We start from the raw sequence: 26,599 nt of genomic DNA, 5'->3' as shown, positions 1-26,599 counted from the left end.
AAAAGTCTTACGTCTTTCACTTTTTAATGTTGTTTTGTAATTTAGGACTCTCTTGTATGGCATATAGTAATGATTTATTGGCATACTGTTACATAACCTGGTGGGATATTTAGCATGCACATCTGCCTTCTGTGACATAAGAAAATCTTTTTAAAACTCCAAGACAGGGATTGATCAGAATAAAGTTAAAGTCCCCTTCTTCCACTAATTCAATATTAGTGAAATTAATTTCATCCTGGAATTCTAAGAATGTTTCCAATGGTTAGAACTTACAGCTTGGAGAATTGTAGAGAAGCCATTATCCAGAAAATGATAATCTGATATTTGGATATACTGTGAAACAGATTTAAGAACTAAGACTGTTCTACAACTGACTAAACAATCCAGATATTGGATCAAAATGAGCATATCTCTATATGAAGCATTTTGTTAATTCATCCCCAAAGTTTTTGGTATTGATTTATTTTTAAGATTCCAAGTTAGAAAGATAATCTCAAATACATCCCAGAATCAAATTGATTCAATGATGTAGTGTTCTAAGAACTTAGATATTTTTAAAAATTTATTTATTTATTTTGGGGAGGACCCCCACTCTTTTGCCCATTATACTTAGTTTTGACTGAGGGAAATATTTTAGGTTTCCCCCCTCTCAGGCCTCTGGGCTCTTTCTGTCCAAGCCTTTAGGACAGAAAAGAGAAACCGGTTTAAAGTGAAGCCCACAGACCACCCCATTCTTCACCAACCCAGCCACTTAGTTCAGTCAAACCATTGAGTCTCAGGAGGCAGCGATGCAGACAGGATTAAGTGAGGCTTATACGTACAGACAATCACTCAGGCAATGAGATCGTAGACTTATGCCCTTTGAAAACAGAAAACACATGTTAATTTGTGTAACATAACCCACATAGAAGTCTAAATTTGTAGGACTGTTTTATCGGAAAGACATTTAGTTGCAAGGCACTTAGTTATCAAAACCTCCATTTTAAAAAATGGTCTGATAAGTTTTATGCAAAGAATGCTATGTCATTACTTACTTCTTTAGAATGACAAATTCTAGAGGGATCAGGTAGGGAGAAAAATATACAATGTGAGAAAAATCTTTGTCCTTTTAATATTCACTAAAATTCCACTTTCATACATTACATTTTCTTTTGTTCACTTTCCAACATGTGAAGTTTTGGGGTTTTTTGGGGGGGCGTGTGGAATTTGCTGGCTCATTTATTTATTTTGCTTTTTTTTTTCTCTCACTAAAAATAATGTTTTCTATTATAGTTGTCCCATTTTTTTCTTCATTGCTCCCCCTCCACCCTGTCCACTCCTTCTTCCATGGTCAATCCCCACCCTATTGTCCATATCCATGGGTCATTTATACACGTTCTTTGACTAAACCCTTCCCCTTCTTACCTCCTTCTCTCTATTATTATGCTCCTTGTATAAATGCCTCTGGTTCAGTTTTGCTCTTTTTTGTGTGTGTTATTCATTAGTTTCCTTTAATAGCTGATATCATATGGTATTTTTCTCTTATTGCCTGGCTTATTTTGCTGAGCATAATTCTCTCTAGTTTCATCCATGTTGTTGTAAATGATAGGAGTTCCTTCTTTCTTTCTGCTACATAGTACTCCATTGTGTAGAAGTACCAGTTTTTTTATCCACTCATTTATGGACGGGCACTTAGTTTGTTTCCAGCACTTGTCTATTGTTAATAGTGCTGCTATGAACATAGGGGTGCAAAAGTTCTTTTGTTATTATTGATAGGTACTTATTCATTGTCATTTTCCCCCTTTCTACTTGTGTTCCTCTCTGTCTCTCTTTGTTTCTTCACCTTCTTAAAGAATACTCTTTAACATCTCTTGCAATGCCTGTTTGGTGGATATATATTCTTTTAGCCTTCTTTTGTCTGGGAAACTCCTTATTTCACCTTCCATTTTGAATGAGAGCCTTGCAAGCTAGAGTAGTCTTGGTCGTAGGCCTTTGTTTTTCATTGCTTGAAAATTTTTTTGCCATTCCCTTTTGGCTTGTAGTGTTTCTACTAAGAAATCTGATGATAGCCTTATTGGAGCTCTCTCATATGTTATTAACTGTTTCTCTCTTGCTGCTTTTAGGATTCTCTCTTTGTTTTTCAATGTTGCCATTTTAATTATGATATGTCTTGGAGTGGGTCTGTTTGGGTTCATTTTTATTGGGACCCTCTGTGCTTTCCAGACTTGTGTGACTTTTTCTCTCATCAAGTTAAGGAAGTTTTCTTTCATTACTTTTTCAAACAGGTTTTCTATCTCTTGCTCCTCTTCTTCTCCTCTGGTATTCCTATGATACAGATAGTACTATGTTTTATGTTGTCCTGCAGCTCTCTTAAAATCTCTTCATTCTTTTTCAATCTTTTTTTGTTTTGATGCGTTGTCTGGGAATTATTTTTTTCTATGTTGTCCTCCAGCTCACTGATTCGATTTTCTTCTTCATTCATTCTGCTTTTAATTCCTTCTACTGTGTTCTTTAATTCACAAATTGTATTCTTCATTTAACCCTGGCTGGTTTGGCTCAGTGGATTGAGCGTCGGCCTGCGAGCTAAGTGTCGCTGGTTCGATCTTCCAGTCAGGGCACATCAGAGAAGGAAAACTCTGACTCCAAAAAACCTCCGCTGCCTTGCGGCATACCTCTTCAGGGGAAAGGCTAAGGGAGTAAACCCCGACAGAAAATCCGGAGCCAGAGTCCCTAAGGCGGTTTGACATTGTAGTCAACACCGGCAACTCCTGCGGCGCACCTGAAACCAAGCTGTATTGACTCCGTCTTTCCCTTGGACCCTTCAGCTGCGAAGAGAGGGGGGGTCTGTTGCATGGGCAACAGCAGACCCTCCATATCACCCTGCCCAGGCTCTGTAGCTTCAGCTTCACTGGAGAGGACACTCCAGCATCATTGCAAGATGTCGATTCAACACGGGAGGAGACAGATACTGTGTCACTCCCGAGTCGGACTGCACAACCATTCTCGGCGGTGCAGATAGACTCTTAAGAAGCTACACCATCGTCTCTCGAGACGGACGGCTGCCGACATTCTTCATTTCCTCCTGGCTCTTATTGATATTTTCTATGTCCTTTTTCATGCTGGTGTAATTCTCAATAAGTTCCTTATAGTTTCCCTGGATTTCTTTGTAGTTTTATTTGAGCTTGCTAAACTCATTGAGCTTCCCTATAATGCATGTTTTGAATTCCATCTCTGATAATTTGCTCTCCTCTATTTCATTTACCACTCTCTCAGGATTTCTCCTTTTTTTTTTGATGGGGAGTTGTTTCTCTGTCTCCCCATTTTTGTGACTCTTCTTGTTTGTTGCTGCTTCTTAGATTGATCTGCAGTTCCTGGATATAGAACTTAGATCTTAATGTCAAATAAATTGACTGCCCTCTACAGGACTTAGACACAAAAATATTTTCTGTCATATGATTTATTTGATTCTTTTTTTATTGATTAAAACTGAGGTGAATGCAAAACAAAATATTCAGGGTATCATGAAGTCAATTGGGAAAAAGAGAAAATATCATTCTAAAAAGAAAAGGAATATATTTTTTGAAAAAGTATTTAGGTTTTGAAATAATAGCTTAGCTTGAAAATCACTTTTTTATACAAATGAAATTATAGTTCTTTATTTTGATATAATTATAATTAATATTATAAAGTTATAATAATATAATAATTATTAATTACACTTTACAAATGTAATTAGAATTCATTGCTTGGAACAAAGGCAATCACTAGATAACAGTTATCTATATTTCTAAAGGAAACAACTAGTATGACAAATTTCAGATACATACTGAAAATAACCAGATATTGTATTTCTTATAGCTATTAATTCCTATACTTAGAACTCTGGTAAATACAGATAATATATGTACATTTTAGTCTAGAAGACAATTTTTAAAGGTTTATATTTATATATTTGTAATTTTGTTGGTTATTTAAAGAAGCACTATTCATTTAGATTCCTTTCTATATTTATGTGTGACATCTTGAATGACACATATTTAACTTTCCAGAATCATATATATCATAATATATAACAAAAAACATTATTAACGTTTTAAATAAGGGCTATTTCTATACTCATGAGTTAGAATTTAATAGTGGATTAAATATAATTGTGCTATAGAGTTATCAATTAAATATTATTAGTTAGAGGTTAAATTTTCTATGAGTTCAGATATAATGCCAAATCTTAAATTCCAAGATTCACACTAATGTCACTCATATAATTTATTCTATTTTTTTAAAACCTCATTTTATGCAGTGGTAAAATGGGCTGAAAACTGTTTCATTACTTGTAAGATGAGCAGAAAAATGAAAGACTGACTTCAAGATAAATTTAAGAGTAAACTATATTTACTTCTGATTAATGAGAGAATATTTGTATTTCCATAAACTCTGTTGTAACTGATCCAAATATAAAATGAAAAAAACAAACTAAAGAATAAGCATACATTTTTGTGACTGTTTTATATTAATTATATTCAGGCATTAGCTTTTATAAATATATGGATGAAGAACCAATTTTTTTTAACTTCATATTTTAAAAAATTCCCATTTCTCATTAAGAACTAAAGAAAAATAAGGTACCTTAATAAACAAATCTAACCTGCTGGAAATTTCAGTCTTGGCATATGTTATACTCAGAGAAACAGTATAATAACCAAAAACCTATAAATAAAAAATTAAAATATTTGCTCAGTCTCTCCACCTGGCAAAGAAAAAAGTAAACTCTTGACATGTGAAGGTCTATCAAATTATCCTTGTAACTATCGCTATTAATTTATTTAACATGTATGGTGGCTGCTCTCAGAAACCTCTCTTTCAAAATTCTGACTGGGTGATCACCCAGCTCACTTTCACTCTCATTTAGGATAATTCCCACACACAAATTCTCCACAAAAAAAAAAAATAAATGAACTCATGACAGAGAACTCACCCTTTAAAAGAATCCTTCTACTTTAGAACCTTTTCTTCAGCTAAGGAGGGAGTTAATTATAGATAATATTTAAATAAGTTAACCTGGGTAACAATTTCCTTTTGGTTGATAATTCTTCTATAGCTCTACAAACAACACTCCTGATATTCATTTTTCATTTAACTGTTTCTTGTATTTATATTTTCTACCACCTATTCCTTCAGTGATACTGAATAACTGAGCTTTCCCACTGCTTTCTTACCCCATCTAGAAAAGTCTGATCTGGAAAGCACACATATTCTGCTATCTCGGCCCTGACAATATTTGGGGGATATGTTCACCATTTGACCACCCTTACAACCAGTTACTACCAACTACAGGAAAAATGGCATTGTTGCCAACTACCAAATATTTGGGTATTTACCAATTACCAAGTTTTTGTGTAATCTTTATTGGAGCTACTAAATTTGTGCCTCCTTCGTTGGGAGACATAAAGGATGAATACTGGTCAAGAATGAAGAGCAAATAAGGCTCTAAGCAGTGTCTGACTCATGCAGTCTTCTTGAGAGGAAATAAGGAATTTATTTATTACTATTCATCAGGACCTTGTCTATAGGAATTTCAACTTTATAAGTCAAACATATCCATGATTCAGTTCTGGTTTGGATTTATCTTTTGACTACCATCATAGCTTCTGACTTTCCTCATGCTGAAGGAAATTCACTAACAACAAGGATTCAGGATTCCATTCTGGCTGTGAGAAAGTCAATGATTCTCCAAATAACTTACTCAGAATATGATCCAACAAAAAAGGATGTTTTTTACTCAGAGTGATAACAGTACCTAGAGATGAGCATTTACATAGGGTGATGGGAAGAAGCTACATGGTAGATTTCTGCACCTGGAATTGGGAGCCTTACAGGAGAGGAATCCTGAGCTAGGAATCCTGACTCTTTTATAATTGGAAGTAGCATGCCCTAGAGGGAGGGAGGCATTTTAATATAATGAACAATGAACAAAGCTGCCCTTTGTTCCAGAGAGATATGCGTCTGTCTTCCAAGGTTGTTCATTTTACACAAGGACAATCAGTGTTTCTATTCACAGGGCATACCAAAACACAAGACCCTTTGAGGAAGTTCTCAAAACCCTGTAATTTTCTTCTTTGAAGTATATATATTGGTCTTACCTTCCCCCATTTTTCATACTTCTTAATTCCTTCACACTGTTGTTTTTCTCACCACTTATTTTTTGAAGAATGGTGATATTTTTAAAAGCCAGAAACAAATTATTATATATATAATATTCCATAAAAATAGAATATTATGTTTAAAAAGTACATTTGTTTGTATACATTTATAGTATGTATACATATTATATACACTATTATGTGCCTACGAGGTATATAAAGTAGGCAATAAACATAATTATATTACATCACTTTTTATGTATAAAACTAACGTTTTTCAGTACGGATGTTTCTCATTTGTCATGTCCCATGTAAAAACATTACATAATTAAGAAAATAAAATTGAAGCATTCTTTTTTTTAAAAGAACATACAGCTTTTTAAAATTAATTTATTTGTTTGTTGTTTTGTTTATTTATTTATTTTTAGAGAGAGGGGAAAGGAGAAAGAGAAGGAGAGACACATCACTGTGTGGTTGCCTCTCACTTGCTCCCCAAACTGGGGACCTGACGTGCAACTGAGTCATGTGCTCTGACTGGGAATCGAACCAGCGATACTTGGTTCACAGGCCAATGCTTAATCCACTGAGCCACAGCATACAGGGCTTGAAGCATTCTTTAAAAAACATTGAAACTGTTATTTATATAATGGCAATATTTTCTGTTGATTATAGTGAATAAAAATGAAAATGAAAAAGAGCAAACCTAGTTTTTATGTTTATGTCTTTTCAAATCAAGACATTTATCATGAATTTACTAAAAAGGACAGATGTAGCTGAATTGATTTTGAAAATGTTATAGAAGCATACTTATAATAGTATGTAACTCCTGTGATATAGTTAAGATATTATGCTCCACTGTGAGATGGTTACAGACGACAGAAATGAAGAAAACTGAGGGATATAATGGCATCTAAAAGGCCAAAAATGTTACTGTTAAAACTGAGAACAGATCTTCTATGAAGAGTTCCCTTTCTCAGATATAATTCTAATACAGTAAGTGAAAAGGGATGTAGCCATATCTAGTGAGCTGAACAGCTAACAGAAAATGGGAGTTTGTGGTGAAGAAACAATTTCAGTGTTAAGTAGTTAATAATTTTATATTGTTAAATTTTATGAATAAATCAAAATTAATAGAAAAATACACTAACATTCAATTAACTGAAATATTTAATAGCAAATAACAGTATGCTAAGTGTCTTTTCTTAAATAAAACAAGAGTTTTTATCTACATTTTATCTGCTTTATCTGCCATATCTAAATAAATGAAGTGATTCTTATGCTGTGGTCGAAGCTATTGTGGTATATATAATCACAATCACAAAGAAAGGTCACAGATGTGTAAGGATTTTTATTGTTGAGTCATTCTGCCATCAAGGAAGGGCACAGAAATTTCTTTAAGTTTTAAACAGAAGAAACATGCTTATATTCCAAAATTTAATAACAAATAGTTATTGAATTTTTATTAAACTTTCTTTTTATAGGTGACCATTATAGCTCTATTCCCATCAACACTCGTCATCGTCGGCAGCCGTCCATCTCGAGAGACGATGGTGTAGCTTCTTAAGAGTCTATCTGCACCGCCGAGAATGGCTGTGCAGTCCAACTCGGGAGTGACACGGTATCTGTCTCCTCCCGTGTTGAATCGACATCTTGCGGTGACGCTGGAGTGTCCTCTCCAGTGAAGCTGAAGCTACAGAGCCTGGGCAGGGTGATATGGAGGGTCTGCTGTTGCCCATGCAGCAGACCCCCCCTCTCTTCGCAGCTGAAGGGTCCAAGGGAAAGACGGAGTCAATACAGCTTGGCTTCAGGTGCGCCGCAGGAGTTGCCGGTGTTGACTACAACGTCAAACCGCCTTAGGGACTCCGGCTCCGGATTTTCTGTCGGGGTTTACTCCCTTAGCCTTTCCCCTGAAGAAGTATGCCGCAAGGCAGCAGAGGTTTTTTGGAGTCAGAGTTTTCTTTCTCTGATGTGCCCTGACTGGAAGGTCGAACCAGCGACACTTAGCTCGCAGTTTTACGTTCAATCCACTGAGCCAAACCAGCCAGGGCCATCAACACTAGACATCAGCTAATATGTCTAGCCAAAGCGAAAGCCAAAGAAAAATACAGGACCACAGAAGGAGAATTACAAATACTTTCCTGAATAACTTAACTCATGGAAGTGTCTGAAAAACTTTAGGCTTATTGGATTCAGCCAAGTTGTAAACCACACTTTAAGCATCCTAATAATCACTTAAATACACATCAACATTTCTGTCACTGTGAAAACAAGTTTGTTTGTTTTCTTTGTCATTGGTTGGTTGATAAGTCTAATTTATATGAATTATAAATGTAAAAGTCTAATTTATTGAGATAGAGTTTACATATAATAAAATTGTCCTATTTTTAAAACATTACAATTTCATGAATTTTGACAAATTTACATACTCATATACACATCACTACAAAAGTATAGAACATTTCCATCACCAAAATTTTCTTCATACTTTTTTGCAGTCAATGAAACTACTGATCTTTCCATCACTATATTATTTTGCTTGGTATAGGATTTTATATAAGTGATGTATTTCATGCATTATTTTTTATCTGGCGACTTTTACTCAGCATAATATATCTTAGGTTTCTTCTAATTTGAGGGTTAACCAGTGATTAGTCCTTTTTTAGAATGACTGAATAGTATTCTGTTGCAGAAATTGTATAAATATACCAAAATTTACTCATCTGTGCATTCAACTTTTTAAAAAATTAATTAATTAATTAGTTTGTTTGTTTATTTAATTTATTTTTAGAGAGAGGGGAAGGGGAAAAGAGAGGGAGAGAAACATCATTGTGTGGTTGCCTCTCACTTGCGCCCCCAACTGGGGACCTGACGTGCAACCTAGGCATGTGCCCTGAATGGGAATCGAACCACCGACACTTGGCTTACAGTACAGGCTGACGTTAAATCCACTGAGCCACAGCAGCCAGGTATGCATTCATTTACCTTTTGATGGATGTTTTTTCTAGTATGGGTTAATTTTAATAATTGTGCTATAAATATTTATGTAGAACTCTCACTTGTCAACTTATTTATTTAGTTATTTAGGGTAAATATCTAGGAATTGAATTTCTAATATATGTGGTACATATATATTTAACTTGATAAAAAAAAATGTCAAAGACTTTTCCAGAGTGGTTGTCCTATTTTATACTAACACAAGCTATGTATGATTTCTCACTGCTCTTCATCTTGAAAATACTTGAGGTCATTTGTTTACTTAAATTTATGAGTGTGTAGCAGATATCTCAGTGTGCTTTAGTTTGCATTTGTGAGACGACTAATGATGATGAGCAAATTTCCAAGTGCTTATTGCCATTGGTATTATTTCTTTTGTGAAGTAACTGTCCATATTTTGCCTATTTTTAAATTTGTTTAGATTTTTGTCTTTTTACTATTGAGTTGTAAGATACATTTTTAAAGTGTGTTCTAGACACAAACTCTGTGGATACGTGTATTAGAAATATACTCCTAAGTCTTTATCTTGTCCTTCATTTTCATAAATTTCCTGAGAAGAGCATATATTTTTAAATTTTGTGAATGCTAATTCTTCAATCATTTTTTAAAGCTCAAACTATTATAATCATAAATGTTGTGACAGAAGCTATGTCTTAGTTCTAGAAATCAGGGTTTTTTTATTTATTGTTTTTCTGTTACAGTTGTCCTACTATTTTCTCCATTACTCCCCCTCCCCGACCCAGTCAATGCCTTTTCCCACAGTCAACCTTAACCCGTTGACCATGTCCATGGATCATTTATACTAGTTCCTTGACTAGATCCATCCCCTACTTACGCCCTTTCTCTCCTTCCCTCCCTACCACCCTGTTAACTGTTAGTCTGTTCCTTGTTTACATGACTCTGGTTCAATTTTGCTTGTTTGTGTTGTTCATTAGTTTCCTGTATTAGGTGATATCATATGATATTTTTCTTTCATTGCGTGGCTTATTTCACTATGCAAAATTCTCTCTAATTTCATCCATGTTTTCACAAATGGTAGGAGTTCTTTCTTTCTGCTGTGTAGTATTCCATTGTGTAAATGTACCACATTTTTTGATCCATTCATATACAGATGGGATTTAGGCTGTTTTCAGCACAAGGCTACTGTAAATAGTGCTGCTATGAACATAGATGTGTAGGGGTCCTTTTGAATTGGTGTTTTGGGGTTCTTTGGGTAAAATCCTAGCAATGGAATCGCTGGTTCAAAACGCAGTTCCATTTTTAGTTTTTTTTTTGAGGAAATTCCATAGTTTTCCATAGTGGCTGCACCAGTCTGCACTCCCATCAACAATGCACTAGGATTTCCTTTTCTCCACATCCTCGCCAGCACTTGCTGTTTTTTGACTTGTTGACAAAGATCATTGTGACTAGTGTGAAGTGGTTTTTATTTGCATCTCTCTAATGGCAAGTGATGCTGAGCATTCTTTCATATGCCTATGGACCCTCTGTGTTTTCTTTGGAGAAGTATTTGTTCAGGTCTTTTGACAATTTTTTTAAATGGGTTGTCTGTCTTCTCGCTGTTGAGACATATAAGTTGTTTACATATTTTGGAGATCATTTCTTTGTCTAAGGTATCTGGCAAATATATTTTCTCATATGGTTGATTTCCTTTTCACCTTGTTGATGTTTTCTTTTGCTGAGCAGAAACTCTTTAGTTTGATGTCGTCCCATGTGTTTATGCTTTCCTTTATTCCCTTTGCCTTAGGAGATATAGTGGTAAAAATATTGCTACGTGGAATATCCAAAATTTTTCTGCCTATGTCTTCCTATAGGACTTTTATGGTGCCACAGATTACATTAAAGTCTTTTATCCATCTTGAATTTATTCTTGTGTAGGGTGTAAGTTGGTGGTATAGTTTCATTTTTTGGCAGGTCTCTGTTTAGTTCTCCTAGTATCATTTGTTGAAGAGGCTCTTTTCACTCCATTTTATGTTTCTTCCGCCTTTGTCAAATATTAGTTGACCATATAGACCTGGGTTTATTTCTGGGCTCTCTATTCTGTTCCATTGATCTATATGTCTGTTCTACAGTGGCTTGGTAGTGTAGCTTGATGTCAGGTATTGTGATTCCTCCTACTGTGTTCTTCTGTTTCAAGATTGCTGTGGTTATTCAGGATCTTCTTTGGTTCCAAATAAATTTTTGATATATTTTTTTCTAGGTCTGTGACATGTGTCATTGGTATTTTAAAGGGATTACATTGAACAGATAAGTTGCTTTGGGTAGTATGGAAATTTTAATGATGTTTATTCTTCCCATCCGTGAACATGGTATATACTTCCATTTATTTGTATCTTCTTTAATTTATTTCTTCAGTTTTATGTAGTTTTCTGAGTACAGGTCTTTTACATCCTTGGTTAAGTTTATTCCTGGGTACCTTATTTTTTCTTGTTGCTATAGTAAATGAAGTTTTTATCTAGTCTCTATCTCTGATATTTTATTATTGGTATACAGAAATGCCTTTGGTTTCTGAATATTGTCTTTTACTCTGCTATTTTGCTAAGTTCACTTATTCAGTCAAGTAGTTTTTTATGGAGTCTATAGGGTTTTTTATGTACATTATCATGTCATCTGCAAATAATGACAGTTTTACTTCCTCTTTTCCAATTCAGAGGCTTTTTTTTTATTTTTCTTGTCTGACTGCTGTGGCTAGAACTTCCATGTCTATGCTGAATAAGAGGAGAGAGAGTGGACATCCTTGTCTTGTTTCTGATCTAAGAGGGAATGCTTTCAGTTTTTGCCCATTCAGTATGATGTTGGCTTCAGGTATCTCATATCTGGCCTTTATTATGTTGAGGTATGCTCTCTCTATTACCGTTTTGCTGAGTGTTTTCATCATAAATGGGTGTTGTATTTTAGCAAATTATTTTTCTATATTGATATGATCATGTGATTTTTATCTTTCATTTTGTTTATGTGGTGTATTATGTTTTTTGATTTGCGAATATTACACTAACCTTGCTTCCCAGGGATGCATCCCATTATATCATGGTGTATGACATTTCTAATGTGTTGCTGGATCTGGTTTGCCAATATTTTGTTGAGGATTTTAGCATCTATGTTCATCAGCAGTTTTGGCCTATAGTTTTTTTACTTGTTGTGTCTTGGTCTGGTTTTGGAATTAGAGTAATACTGGCTTCATAGAAAGAGTTTAGGAGTCTTTCCTCATCTTGCATTTTTTGGAATAGTTTGAGAAGGATAGGATTTAGTTCTTTCCAAAATGTTTTGTAAAATTCACCTGTAAAGCCATCTAGTCCAGGGCCTTTGTGTGCTGGGTGTTTTTTGATTACTGCTTCAATTTCACTAGTTGTTATTGGTCTGTTCAGGCTTTCTGCTCCTTCTTGATTCAGTTTTGTAAGATTATACTTTTAAAAAATTTTTTCCATTTCATCTAGGTTGTCAAATATTTTGCCATACAGTTGTTTGTAGTAGTTTCTTTCAATTGTTTGTACTTCTGTGGTATCATATATAATTTCTGTACTTTTGTCTTTGATTTTTTTTATGTGGGGGGGTTCCTCTCTCTCTCTCTCTCTCTCTTTTTTTTTTTTTTTTTTTTTGATCAGCCTGGCTAAAGGCTTATTTTTTTTTTTTTTATCTTTTCAAAGAACAAGCTCCTGGTTTTATTGATCTTTTGAATTGTTTGTTTAGTCTCTATGTCATTTAATTCTGCTGTGATCTTGATGATTTCTTTCCTTCTATTCACCCTGCCTGGGCTTTGTTTGTTGTTGTTGGTCTAGTTCTAGTAACTGTGGGGTTAGGGTTTTTATTTGAGATTCTTCAGTCCTTTTTATGTAGGCCTGTATTTCTATGAACTTTCCTCTCAGGACTGCTCTACTGTATCCCATAGATTTGGGGTTGTTGTGCGTTCATAATTATTAGTTTCCAGAAACTTCTTGATTTCTTCCTTGATGTCATTGTTAACCCATTCATTATTTTATAGTTTGTGATTCATTCTCAATAAGTTTGAATGTCTTTGAGTTTTTTGCTTGAGGTTTAATTCCATTTTCTAGCCGAGTGATCTGAGAAGATGCTTGATATAATTTTAATTTTCTTGAATTTGTTGAAGCTTGTTTTGTGTCCTACCATGTGGTCTATCTTTGAAAATATTCCATGTGCACTTGAAAAGAATCTATATTTTGCTTCTTTGGGGTGAAAAGTTCTATATCAACTAAGTCCATTTGATCTACAATGTTGTTCAATGCCTCAATATCCTTGATATTTATTTGTCTGGAAGATTTCTCCATTGTTGACAATGGGGTGTTATCATCCCCTACTATGTCTGTGTTGCTGTCTATATCTTTCCTGAAGTCGTTCAAGATTTTCTTATATATTTTGGTGCTCCCATATTGGGTGCATATATGTTTATAAGGGTTATATCTTTTTGACAGATCAGTACCTTAAGTATTATGAAATGTCCTTTTTTGTCTCTTTTTATGGCCTTTGCTACAAAATCTTTTTTGTCTGATATAAGTAATGCTTCCCCCACTTTTTTTTTCCACATCCATTTGCTTGGAATAATTTTTCCCATCCCTCCACTTTCAGTCTGTGTAAATCTTTTGTTTTGAGGTGTGTCTCTTGTAGACAGCATATATGTGGGTCATATTTTTGTATTCCTTCTGCTAACCTATGTTCTTTGATTGAAGCATTTAATCCATTTACATTTAAGGTTAATATTGACAGGTATTTATTCATTTCCCTTTGTACCTGTGTTCCTCTCCCTCTCTCTTTTTCTTTTTCCTTAAAACATTCCTATAGCATCTCTTGCAATGCTGGTTTCATGGAGATGTATTGTTTCAGTCTTCCTTTGTCTGCGAAACCTCTTATATCACCTTCTATTTTGAATGAGAACCTTGTTGTGTAGAATTAGCATTACTTTATTTGAATACCACAAATAATATGTTTCATCTCCTTTTCTATTTAGTTTAAGTTATTTTAAAATCTTTGTCTATAATTTTAATTTAATATTATTTAGGGACTTTCAGAAACCTTTTAACTTACTATTAATATTGACATCATGTCTGTCTTATGTTTTTGCTTTCAATGGAATGTAAAAGACTATGAATTTTAAGAAGTAGAGATCACAGGGGTGGTGCCATATTTGAGGTTGTTTACTACATATACATACACATATGGTATTATATATTCTGGATAAACTGGCTGTGATTACATAATACTTTTCTTTATGTCTGAAAATATTTTTTGTTTGATTGCACATTGACATTAACATAACCACTAAAGTTCTTTTATGATTAATATTGGGTTTACCAAAAAGTTCATTTAGTTTTTTTCATAAAATGAAAGAAAAATATTTTTCACGTTCACCAATAACTTTATAGATTTGGATATTTTGAGTATGTTGGCCATCTCCTGCATGGTATAACATTGATTGTTATCAATTAATATCTCAACTTGACTGCTAACAACTTCTATTGGTTTACCTGATGAAGGAATATCATCCAGTTATAAATCTCTAGCACAAAACCTCACAAACCACTTTTTGACACATTCAATTAGTCACAGCACCTTCTCCATACACTGCACAAATCTTTTTATTTTTTTTGCCTTTCAGTTGCGTTTTTACCTTTCTTGAAATAACAAAGCATAATATGCCAAAAACTTTGCAAATTTTCTTCTGTCTTTAATATTAAAATGGCTATTTAAAAAGCACCGATTTTGATGTTTTGTATTTTTAAACTTTTTAAATTTAATTTTTTAAAATATTTTATTCATTTACTTTTAAATAGAGGTGAAGGGAGTGAGAAAGAGAGGGAAAGAAACATTAATGTGTTATTTCCTCTTATGTGCCCCTGACAGGGGACCTGGACCACAACCCAGGCGTGTGCCCTGATGGGGAATCAAACCGGTGACCCTTTGGTTCACAGGCCAGCACTCAATCCATTGAGCCACACCAGACAGGGCTGATGTTTTATTTTAAATGCACACTGATTTGACAGCTGTCACAATACAATCTAACAAAATTGTTTTTGAATAAAGTTCAAGATAAGTGGTTCTAGAGACAAGTTATTGAAAAAGAGCAAATAAACTTTTTGGCCAACCCAATAATACCCTCTTCTTTCTTTTGTGTTTTACTTTTCTGTATATTTTTAACCTCAGATATATTGGTATTGTTTTTGCTACAAATCATCAATTATCTTTTTAAATACTTAAATGAGAGGAAAAATACTTTTTTATATTTTCCAAGATATTTGCCATTTCTGGAAGCTTTCACTCCCTTTGTGTGGATCCAAATTGACATTGAGACCATTTACAAATTCAACTTTTCTTTTGGATTATTTTCCTTCAACTAAAAATTTATATTATCTTTTTGGGTAGTGGATGTCTGTTGAGCTTATTTCTCTTGGGCTTATTTGTCTGAAAAATGTCCTTATTTTGCCTTTACTTTTGAATGATATATTCACTAGCCAGATTTCCCTTTTGCTAGTTTTCTTTTTTCTTTTAGCAATTAATGATGTCATATTACATTATCTTCTAACTTAAATTGTTTTGTAGAAGATATTAGTAGTAGTTAATATCTTTGTTTCCCTGTCTGTAATATGTCCTTTTCTCTTAAATGTTCTTAGGACTGTTTCTTCATTACTGGTATTTAGCATTTTGATTACCATGTGCTTTGGTTTAGATATAATTATGTTTATTTAATTTGGTATTTATTTAGTTTCTTGTATTTGTTAATTTGTTGGTTTTATCAAGTTATTAAATACTTGAATATTACAGTATGTATTCTTTTTTTCTGGTGTTGTTTAATATTGTTCCACGTTCACTGAAACTATTTATTTTTAGCTTTTATGCTATGTGTTTTATTTTGTGTAGTTTCTCTTGCTATGTCCTCATGTTCATTAGTCTTTGAACCACCCCATCTGCTGCATGTGCAGGGGATATCCCATATTAGATACTATGTTTTATTTTGTGTGTGTTAGCTTCCATTTCTCACAGCTTCCATTCCTCTGCTTTTAATATTCATGTTTTTACTTAAATTTTTGAATATATTTATAGTGTCTCATTTAAAGTCTTTGTCTTTAAAAAAATTTTTTTTGATACTGGTATTATTTTTCTTTTGATTCTTTATGTGTCTAGTAATTTTTATTGAATGCTAGACACTATAAATATTATCAATATATTATTGAGTTTCCCATTTGTTTTTTAAATTAAAGTGTATTGGTCATTATTTAAAAATATAAGCTATCTTGTGAATCAGTTTGGTCCTTTTAAAGTTTATTTTTAAGTTTTCTTATGGCAGGTATAGTGTAGTTCTTAGCTGTATTCTAGTGCTGGTTTAGCCTTGCTAACTAGGTATTGCCCATCTGGGATAGCTACCAAAATCCTGATTGTTCATTGAGGTTTATCCACTTTGACTGGTTAAAATTTAAGTATATCCCAGCACTGTGTAAGTTTTTGGAATTTTTTAGTTAATAATTTCCCATGTATTTTCCTAATAGTTCTTTCTTTGCCCAGCCTCAATGCATCTCACAGAAACACATGTGCCCCTTATAATTAATCTAAAAAAATAAAATGGACATCTATGAAGCTTTATCCAACCATTTATTTGCATAGTTCCCTCCTCCCTACTATCTTGCCCTACAAATTCCAAACAATTTAGCTTTACTATACTCTGCTTTTTGTCTCTTCAACGTAACAAGGCTGTCATGATTTACTTGAGTACCCTCTCCCATATTATTACTGTAAACAGAAAGTCATGGAAATAATAGAATGAAGCCTAATTTTCTTGTTTAAGTAATTATAATCCTCATCTATCAGTGGTCTAAGTCTGAGAACAATTATTTCATATATTTTGTTGTTTTCCAGTTGTTTAGAATACACAATAATGTCTGATTCATTTACTTTCAGACCACCAGTAGTAGAAATTTAATTTTAACATTTTGACCAAAATTTAAGTTCAATAAACCTAACTTATGCAGACTATTATTAACTGATAGTTACAATGTATTTTACAATATTTCTTTTTGGTGAAGCATAAACAACTACAATTGAAAGAACTACAGAAAATTATAAATGGGATTAATTTATTATCATAAGCATTAGTGCTGACTCCTGCATAGAGGTAACATTATACTCAGTAAATATAAACCACTGAATTTAAAAACAATCTCTTGAGATTTCCAAATCATCAACTATTAAAAAATGGGGATGTAATATTTCATTTAAATTTAAATATATAGTTTTATTAAAAACATTAATGGCCTATTTATGATATAGCAACTCTAGCCTTTTATATTATGAGAAATTTAATAAAGAAAATAATCAAAAAATGAGCGATAAGAAATAGAAAAAGAAGGCATAATAGCTCCTGAATACGGTTATATAAATAATAAAATATATGATGAATATGGGACAAAGGAGAGAAAATACTAAAAGCAAAATAAAATGTTAGGAAACAATATAACCAAAATATTCAGAAGTGAATTATTTAAATGCAGAACTCTATCCATTCAGTTTGTGAAATAGCCACATTATGTGACTTGAAGTTCCTTTTAAAGAGTGGTAAGAGAAGACAGTAGATTTTTAGGAAAGAAGACAGGTCAGACTTAGCAGAAAAGAAATAAATAACTGAAGCATAAAAGCGAGAAAGTGCAAGGTAAGTTTCAGGAATGAAAATAAAACCAGTTTGGTTACAATGAGGGGGAGTACTATAGAATAAGACTGGAAATATAAGATAAATTGAGACCAGATTATATATGTCTTTGAATTCCAGGCTGAGGATTTGCTGCTCTTTTTGGTTAAAATGGGGAGTCACTGAAAGTTTCTGAGTAGGGAAGTGAACTGATCTTTGGGTCAATTACTTTGGCTGCATGTGTAAAATAGATTGGAAAAGGGAGAGAATAAAAGTGAAGAGACACCCTGGGAAGCTCTTGAATTAGATCTGGTGACAAATAATGAGAACCTGAACTATGGGAGTAGCAGTAGGACTGGAAAGAAAAGGATGAATTCAAGATATATTTCATAGGTCAAATCTATAGGGCTTAGTGACTAATGAGATCTGAGGAAACTGGTAAAAAAAAATCTGATATTTTTAAGCCTGAGTTACTGAGGAAGTGATGAAGCAGGAAAATATGCTGAGAAAGCAAGTTTAAGTGATTGTAGGTGTATGTGTGTGGATTGTTGGTGATGGTGTATTTTGTGGTGGTGGGAGTTTCATGCATAGAAAGTTATGAGATGGATTTTGATATGTTGCCCTTATAAGTGGTAGAGAATAGCATTTTTCAAATAAATAAATAGAATAATTAAATTCTAGAATTAGAAGGATTACATTTAATTTATGTTGGCTCTTAGTTGACTGAACTAATCCTAATTAATTTCAAAGAACATTTTTTACTCATCCATTCATCAAATATTTATTGAACAGATGCTATATGCCAGGCACTAGTTTGGGTATTGACAGATACAATAACTTTCAATTAAAATGATACCTCTTTATGGAAAGAATAGTCTAATAGAAATGAGACAATTAACTGAGCACTTATAATAATGTAGGTATTATTTTTAAGTGCCAATTGATATGCAAGAAGATAGCAGGAATTCTTTTAAGTGTAGTATGCTCAAGGGGGGTTTCTCAAATGATCATCTGACTTAGCTGTAAGACTGAGTAGGAATTTTCCAGATAAAAAGGTATCCAGGCAGAGGTAAATTCAACTGCAAAAGTCTAGAGGTCATAATTTTTCAATCTTTTAAGGAATTGGAAGAAGTTCATTATGGCTGAATTATAAAGTATAAACAAAGAAAGAGCATTAGGTATGGACAAGTTTATGAAGGGTCTTATCCACTTTTTATAGGACTTTGTCTTAAAAACAGTGGGAATTCACTGAAGGGTTTTAACAGAGCAAGAGTAGGAATGTATTTGCATGTTTTGAAGATTCATTAACTATCCACAAAACTATTTACTGTGCCCTTAGGAGTTTACAGAGAAACAAATAGCAATGTAATAAAAGAAGGTCTACAATAGTTTAAAATGTTATTTACACAAGCTTATACTCATTAGACAAGTATAAAATTCTGTAGGAAAATTAATAGTGTCTGTAAAAATGGAGTTGTTAAAGAAAACTTAAGAAAAGGCCATTTTGAGCTGAACCTGGAAAGTTAAATAGGCCCTCCAAATAAATAGCTTAAGAAAGCACCCATGTACAATTTAATTTACAACTTTAATGACCTCTCATTTGTGGTCAATTGTTGCTTTTTCTGTCATCAGTTGTCTATCATATTATTATTTTTTATTTGTTTTTACTGTTGAGGTAAATTTGACTAAAGTATGTAAGTATCTAAATGTATATAAGAAAAGCTAAAGCTACCTTATCAAATCCTTAATGTGCCCAAGTCACAATATTTCATCAAGTAGTATAAAAATACTTCAACATGTTAACATTTTGCCAGCTTTATCAAGAAATATGTACTTTCTGATGAGTAACATGGGAAGTAAACTCAATTCTCTGCCTCATCTTTCCCCTAGGAATTTGGCTCACTCCCCTGCCTTCCCAGATCCTTTGCAATTAAGCTATCTATATAACTGAGTTCAATGGAATAACTCATGATATATCCTACTTCCAGGCTTTACTTGGTAAAGGTCCAAAAAGAACTTGCACAATTTTCTCTCTTTTCTTATCTGCTAAACACAGATGACCCAACAAAGGGCTGCATAACAACCCCAGGGAATGATGGGGCAAAAAGATGGAAGGATCTTGGGTAACTAACAGCTTGCAAGATAGCTGCCATTGAAAATTGCTTAGCCTATTATCACACTATGAGGTTAGAAAGAAATTAACTCACTTTCCATGTTCAAGTCCCTAGAAATTGACAGTAGTTTTGGAATTAAAAATCGTGTTCAAGTCACTGAAATCTTGACTTATACAGTCATATATTATTTTCTTCAGTGCTTTTAAGAATTTGTGTGCTCTTCCAGGCCTTCAGTCTCTGACATAGTACTTAATTGCTAAAATTTTCTGATATTATCTTTCCTATTAAGAGTATAATATTTTCCTTTTACAGAGTAACTGAGTATAGTTATCAGTTCTGATTCTTAGGAACTCTGACTAAATTTTAGAGGACTCAGACAAGTGTTTAATGGCAGTGTTAATTAGTTTAGCCAATATATTTCTGGGACAGACATTAAGATTCATAGTTTCTCCTTTATATGCCAGACATTAGGTTATGAGATGGGTCATTTTTGCCTTTGTTGTTCTTATAGAACAATACCATCAGAGAATCATAAAGGAGATAGCTCTTACAGCAAAATAATCTTATATTGATGTAAAAAACACAGGAGTAATTTTTATAAAATTATCTTATGAAAAATACTTATTAAAGAGATACAGGTTGTAAAATATCACCTGGTTACAAATAGAAGAGAGATAAAAAGTAGTAGTAGCTATCATGAATTTCTCTCAATTAATTAGACAGTTTGTTATGAAAATCAAAATTTAAATATACAAGATAAAAATTTTTTCCTACACAAAGCTTCTCAGAAAAATACCACACTTTAGTTTCTCAATCCATTTTTAAAGACTTAAAAACCTACCCCAGATCTTCATCATTCTCCAGATCAGCATCATGTATGGTTAACTCCTGCTGGGCTGAGTTGGAAACCCTGTCTGATGACTACTGACTCTTTGACAGACTTGACAATTTACATGACCTCTCTCAGCTTTATGAAATAATAGTACCATATGCTTCTGACCTTGTTCCCCTGCAGTTCTTTTCTCAACATAACAGTCTGACTGATCCCATTAAAACATGTAAGTTGAATCATTTTATGACTTTTCTCAAAACACACCAATGGCTTTTCATCTCATTAGGAAAAGAAGTCAGTCTTTACAAGGATATATGTGATTGGATAACTATCTGACCTCATTTTCTATTCCTCGCCTTGTTCACTCTGTTCCAGCCCACTACATTTCTTGCTAATTTACAAAATTATTCAATGAAAGATGAACAGGGTTTAAAAACATGCCTGGTTTCTGTCTCCTTGACACCATTATCATCTCTGATTTATCAATATTCTAGGTGAGAGTTTCCATTATCTCAGAATAAATTAATAAAAGTTAACATTTTATTGTGCTTATCATGTGCCAACATTATGCTGTTCAATCTTTATAGAAAACCAAAAACATGGCATTCTGATTACCTGCTCAGATCGCTGTTCTACCACTCACTGAGACTTGAAGCTGAGTTGAGTCTTTGCCCAAGACTACCTCATTCAAAATGACTTTCTTAACCACAATTTTAAAGGTCATAAACATCCCTGGCCATTATGGCTGTCTCAGTTTGTTGGAGCATTGTCTGGTAAACTGAGAGGTCATGGGTTCTATTCCCAGTCAGGGCACATACCCAGTCTATGGGTCCTGTCCCTGATTGGGGCACATATGAGAGGTGGCCTATGGATATTTCTCTCTCCCTATCTCTCTTCCTCCCTTCCATTCTCTCTAAAATTGATGACCATGTCCTCAGGTGAGAATTTTTTTAAAAGTCTTTGGTATATTTTTAGTTTGTGATTCCCCATCATTAAAGTGAGGTATAAAAGGTTTCTATTTAATTTCTTTAGATACAATAATAATTTTTATTTTATAGTAAGTTTTCAAAATTATTAATATTGTTACTGTTTTCTCAATTTGTTCATATAGACCAATTTCCAATCTAGAGAACACATATGTAGAATAAGGAGAAGCCTGATTTCACCAGAAATCAGGGGATTTTCCAGACTAGAATTTTTTTCTCCCTTCTAGCATAAGTTCATTTTCAATTGCCAAGCAGTATCATATAACATGAGAGTTCATACTGAAATGAAGAAGGGTGGGCTCAAAAAACAATTTTATAGACAACCTCTAGGAACACTGGTCCATGTAGATGTAGCTAAAATAGTCATATTTATTTCAGAATTGCAGACACCTCCCACCCCTCTTTTTGTGTATTTTGTTTTGTTTGAAGTTTTAAGTTAATTTGTGATAGAAATTACAAAAATTGTTAAAGTACTTTAACAACACTAACGTAAGCTAGATTATTTCCAAATCATGAATTCTATATTTCTCACTCTTCATTTCTTCAACCATGAAACCCAGCAATAAGCTCCATCCACAAAAATAAAACAACACAATAACCCCCCCCCATAAAAACAAAAAAGAGTTACTGTAGAACAAATTGAGATAAGCAAAAGCAGCCAAGTATGTGTTTTAGAATGTTTTCACATGGAAACATCAACATAAATATTTGTGCTATGGGAATAACACAAGAGTTTACATAACAGTTAAGCTGTTTATTTATTTACTTTCTGGCAGTAAGGAAACATCATGTAGCACATTTTTAAATATTTGTTTGTTTCAACCACATTTTCTTTGGCAATGGACATGCAAACACAGTGACCAGGAATCAATCAACATTCCAATTTTTGACTGTTTCACAAAATATGTAATTAGTCACAAAATATATTTTGGTTCCACATATACACATTTTTAACTTTTTTTCTGCACCATGAAGCACTCTACTGGAAAGAAATGGGCACATTTTGGACATCCAAATTAAGAATTATACTAATGAGATTAATGGAATGGTATCTCTACTTTTAAAAACCTCATAGAAAGGAAAAGCACTATTTAAATCTGACAAAAATAAAAAGACTATCCTAAGGAATAAGTGTTTAAAGAAACACACAATTTACTAGTAGTATTATACAATAAATAGTAATGTGTAAGTCTGGAAAATCCTGAAAGCACTTGTCAAAAATACAAAATGAAGGATAGAGGAAGATGGCAGTGGGGTAGGTAGCAGTGTTGTCTGCCTGCTCCCATCATGGAAGAACTTGGAGTACAAACACAGAGTGGAGTGAGTGAGTGCGGATTTCAGGTAGGGCAAACAGGGATGGGAGTGTGGGAGCGGAGTCAAAGAGGGCAGAAAGCTTGGCCCATGCTCTCCAAGCAGAGTTGCTGGGATTCCCAGCCTGGCACCTCTGCCGGACTGTACCCATAAGGTACAGATGCTGACTGGCTCATTAGCAGGAATCTTCTTGGAGACTTCCTCCTGCCATAGGTGTCCTGACCAGCAAAGTCCCAGAGGGAGTCAGCAAGAAGGTTTGGTTAAAATAGTCGAAGGTGTGGGAAGACAGCGAACAGCCCAGACAGTGAAAAACTGTATGAACTGAGTCTAGATGGAGACTCATTGGGCTGGCAACCCTGCTCCCTGGGCACTCACAACAAGGCTCCACCAATCAAAAAAAGCAGAACTGAACCATGGAGAAGGGTCCATACAAGAAAGCTGCAGTGGAACACAGGACTTGGTAGGAACCCCAGGCAGGCAAGCAGTACACATAGGTGGTATAACAAGGCCCCGCCAGTCAGGGACACACGCTGGTGCTTCAGCTTGGAGGCAACAAATGAACTATTTTGGAGGAGATGTGGAGATAGGACCCAAGGCAGGGAAGGGAATATGGGCATGTGCACTGGCTTGCCAGCAGAATAGTATTGCTAGACAAGCCTGAGGAGGGCTAGAGGGTGCCACAGGACCCGGGGGGTTGGGTGGGGAACTCAACTAAGTGCAGCTCACAGAGAGAACTGCAGCAAGCCCACAAGTGAGAGAATAGTAGCCTCAGAATCCAGCTAGATATCCTCACAGCTAGCCAGCTAGAAAAGATTTGAAACCCATAGAATTTTGACCAGGGGAAGGTCCAGGAAAAGAAGACAGTGCCCGAAGCATCTCCACAAAACTCAAGACAGGAGGGCAGAGTGACTCTCAATAAACTAGCCAGACATAAGCTTCCACTGAAGAGTAACTGAAATACAACCAGAGAGCTTAAACAAATGGTATAAAGGGCCTCCCAAGAGCATCAAGCTCAAGAGATCAAAGAGACTGCACCACTGAATTCCTCAGGTCTGCTATACAGAATCTCATACCATGAAGGTGGAAAATCGAAGCAGACAAACTGAGAGAAAACTACAATAAATTCCAGGGGAATTACAAGGAACTATACCGGCATAAAAAAGGACATAGAAACTTTTAACAAGAACCAGGAAGAAGTGAAGAATACAATTTCTGAACTGAAGAATGCTGTAGAATCAATAAAAAGCAGGCTAAATGAAGCAGAAGATTAGATAAATGAATTAGAGGACAACATAGAAAAAAATTTCCAGACAATACAACAAAATGAAAAAAGATTGAAAAATAATGAGGGTTTGAAAGAACTGCTGGACAACATGAAATGAAAAAGTATTCTTACCATAGGGATACAAGAAGGATAAAAAGAGTATGTGATAGAAAATCAGATTGAAAAAGTAATGACGTGACTTCTGGCCAAGATGGAGGCTTAGACTGACATGCTCTGTTTGCCTCCACAACTAAGAAGGAATACAACTACCTCAAAACCAAAAATAACCAGAAATTCCAGAAAATAAAACTATATGGAAGTCCAATATATGAAGTTATTATCCAGTGGTGCTCATCCAGATGGGTAGAAGGGGTGAAACTGGGGTGGAGAGGTTGGGCTGTGCTGTCAGCAGCAGCAGCGGGGATAGCGGCGGGACTGTGAGAAACACCAGGGGAGCAGTCCTGGTGGCAGTCGAGACTCATCAGCTCATGGTTCTAATGCTGGGGAAGGCAGACCACCATTACCTCAGGCTGTGAGGCCCAGAGGGTGTGAGGAAGGAGGAAAAGGCTCCTGGTCTCTCAGCGAAGAGTAGCAGCAGGAATCCATCTTGGACCCCCACCCCCACACAAAGCGCCACAGTGTGGTGAAAAAGATCGCTGGGTTGTCACGAGTGCTCAGGGTGCTGCACCCAGTACCGTAGGAAGTGTGACAGCTCTGCCCAAGAAGAAAGGATAAACTAAAATGGTCAGAATGACAGGAATAATGATTGAAATACCAGTCATGAAGCTAACCAAACAGCAAATAAAGGAATTAACTGATGAACAAATAGAAAAACTTTCTGAGGCTCAGTTCAGAGCTATAGTCATAAGGCAATTTACAGAATTAATAAAAGATATTGAACACGACAGGATAGGAATGAAGACTAGCCCTGCTGAAATGAACAAAAACACATATGAGACAAGTGGTGAAGAAACCAAAACCAGGTATCAAATCAACAAATCGGAACATAGGGAAGAAACAGTCAACCAGTGCGGAAAGAAGAAACAAAAAGTAAGGGATATGAGGAAAGGCTCAGAAACCTCTGGGACAGCTATAAGTGAACAAACATTAGAATTATAGGTTTCCTAGAAGGTGAAGAACTAGAAATTGAAAAATTATGTGAAAAAATAATGAAGCAGAACTTCCCTAACTTGGGGAAAGAAATAGACTTACAAGTCCAGGAAGGACAGAGAGTTCCAGAAAAACTGGACCTAGGGAGAACCACTCCAAGACACATTATAATCAAAATGTTAAAACTTAAAGATAAAGAGAGAATCTTAAAAGCAGCAAGAGAGAAGAAAAGAATTATATACAAAAGGGTCCCAACTAGTCTATCAGCCGATTTCTGAAAGCAGACTCTGCAGGCAAGAAGGGACTGGCAAGAAATATTCAAAGTAATGAAAATCTAAAACCTACAGTCATGAATACTCTATCAAGTGAAACTGTCATTTAGAATGGAAGGGCAGAGGAAGTGCTTCCAGGACAAAATGAAACTGAAGGAGTTCATTAAGTACAAACCACTGTTATATGAGATGATAAGGGGACTGGTTTAGAAGAAGGAGGATCAAAACTATGAACATTAAAGTGAAAACTGTATCACACCAACCCACAACAGAAGCTAGGGAATCAAAACAAAGGCAAACTAAGTAGGCAACGAGAATGGAAAAAGAATTATAGGTATAGGAAACATATTAAAGGGAGATTTAGTGGAGAGGGGGTAAGGGGAACAGGGAGTGAGATGATGCAGGAATTAAGAAGCGTGGTAGGAGAGAATGGAGTAGACAGGAAGAGATTGAGAAGAACTATATGCACAACCAATGGACATGGACTAAAAGGGGAAGACATCTGGAGGGAGGGGGTCACTGGGTGGAGGGGAGCAGAGTGAAAAGAAATTGGGACAACACTGACAGAATAATTAATAAAACATATTTAAAAATATTTTTTTAAAAAGAAAGAAAAAGTAATGACAAAAAATTTTTCCAACTTGATGAGAGAAAAAGTCATGCAAGTCCAGGAAGTACAGAGGGTCCCAATGAAGAGGAACCTCAATGAAGAGGAACCTCAATGAAGAGGCCCACTCCAAGGCACATTATAATTAAAATGGCAACATTCAAAGACAAAGAGAGAATGCTAAAGTCAGCAAGAGAAAAATAGCAAATAACATATAAGGGAGCTCTGATAATACTATCAGCTGATTTCTCAACAGAAACACTACAACCCAGAAAGAAATGGCAAAAAAAAAAAAAAAAAAATTCAAGAGATGAAAAACAAAGTCCTACAACCAAGTCCTCTCTACCCAGCAAGGCTCTCTTTCAAA

Source organism: Furipterus horrens, unplaced genomic scaffold, assembly GCF_987537825.1.
Source record: "Furipterus horrens unplaced genomic scaffold, mFurHor1.1.pri manual_scaffold_9, whole genome shotgun sequence".
Lineage (NCBI taxonomy): Eukaryota > Metazoa > Chordata > Mammalia > Chiroptera > Furipteridae > Furipterus > Furipterus horrens.
Note: the sequence above shows the minus strand (reverse complement) of the source record.